We start from the raw sequence: 1,772 nt of genomic DNA, 5'->3' as shown, positions 1-1,772 counted from the left end.
ACATCCATCGTTTACACCTCCGCTTTTCATTTGCTTTGTTACTTTGTTGCTTTCAGTTCTTACTTGGCAAACAATCTATAAGGGATTGACAACCCCTTCATAGCGTTGGAAGCAGGTTCTTTGTTTTTGTGCAGGATCTTGTGATACTCCTCCACTGGATTGATACCTTGGTTCTCAAACTAAGGGAAATACTTACCACCGCTGTGCTACATCACCCTTTCCGCTTCGAGGGAACACCAACGCAAGGCTCCATAGCCGTAGCAGAAGGATTCCTGGTGCCGTCGACATGACTATTCCTGTCGCCGTTGCCGGGGAAGCACAGCTGACATCAACAGCCAGCTGGTACAGTTCACCATCCCAGCATACTTGATAGTGCAAATGACATACGACTATCACAACGTAAAGTTTTTTACCAGTACTAAATCCTGCCCATCGGCTTAAGGCCAACTTATAAAGATAAGTTTCATGGTGGATTAGAGACCACTCGGTAATTCAGAATCCAGAAGAAAAAAACACATATAACAGCTAGCCGGCAAAGGAGATAATAAAGCTGAAATATCCCCTTATATTTCTTCAGTGAAGTCTCGCCTTTAATCATCCATCCATATGTAGTCATAAACAATTGATAAAAGGAGAAGTATGCTTAGGGAAAATATTTTTTCTGTGCACAACACTCTAATAAACACAGTACAGGTTGATTAAAAGATATCCATCTATATAAAGCTCTTGTTTGGTTCTACCCGAGTGCTGCTAAATGTGATGGTGGAATTGCTGCTTGTGAAGATGCCTTTTCACTCATCGACTTTACCCATTCACTCCTTCAGCTCCTAATCCTGCCGGTTTGAGCCACTACTTTGCCTAATATTCTCCTACCAAAAGGAACAACACATTCACGCATCCGTTCAGTCAGTTATGAAAATTATGATAAGCAGGAGAGGCTCGACTATGAACCAATCGATCCATGCCCCCTTACCGAGGTGGAACTCATGGTGACATGAGAGACTCATCATCATCAATGTCTCCGCACAGCCACAATGAGGCAGGTTCATATATCTAGCTGATCTTGGTTATTACTCGATGATTCGCTGTCATCCCCGTGTCTTCTGTTGGTAGCGAAAAAGTTGAGCAGTTTTACATCAACAATTACATAAAAATAAAATTATTGTGTTGTCTTCTCCCTGGTGTAAGACTACTTAGTAGGGTGCATGTCAACGGAACAATAAGATGCGTTTTGTGTGAATTTGAACCCATAAATCTCAGACATGTGAACAAACAGACATTCAATTATTAGTCCGGCGGTCAAGTTAGTTTAAAAAATACTGAGTTGCATATAACTTTCAGGTGAGCAACAAACAAAAATCTCTATAAACACATGCTTGTTATTGGAGAGTGAACAGTTGTTATTTCACGTATCTTACCTTCATAGACAATAGAGGAAAACTTCAACTCCATTATTGACACTATCTCCATTGCAAGATTTAGGCAAGAATTTCTGTTGAGAACCAGTGAAAAAACTATTATTAAAAATACAGGACCACATGATGAAGCACGTACTATTTCATTTTTTAGTCCTACAGTGTAACATCAAGAAACAAGCGCTAATTAATTCAAGAATTACATCATAACTTTCAGGTGAGAACCAAATAAAAGTTCCTATTTCATTTTTCAGTCCCACGGTGTAACATCAAGAAAGAGCGCTAATTAATTCAAGAATTACATCATAACTTTCAGGTGAAAAACAAATAAAAGTTCCTATAACCACTTGCTTGTTC

General features: G+C 39.4%; 1 long non-coding RNA gene across 1 annotated transcript; it reads right to left on the bottom strand.

Moving 5' to 3' along the window:
* Window positions 1–809: 809 nt before the first annotated feature.
* Window positions 810–1,499, bottom strand: LOC123410975. Its single transcript, XR_006613150.1, has 3 exons — window positions 1,419–1,499; window positions 974–1,103; window positions 810–869 (listed from the first exon to the last, which is right to left on the bottom strand). It is a non-coding gene; the product is annotated as an uncharacterized LOC123410975 (long non-coding RNA).
* Window positions 1,500–1,772: the final 273 nt, after the last annotated feature.

This window comes from Hordeum vulgare, chromosome 7H (assembly GCF_904849725.1).
Source record: "Hordeum vulgare subsp. vulgare chromosome 7H, MorexV3_pseudomolecules_assembly, whole genome shotgun sequence".
Lineage (NCBI taxonomy): Eukaryota > Viridiplantae > Streptophyta > Magnoliopsida > Poales > Poaceae > Hordeum > Hordeum vulgare.
This window is presented reverse-complemented; position numbering and strand designations above follow the sequence as displayed.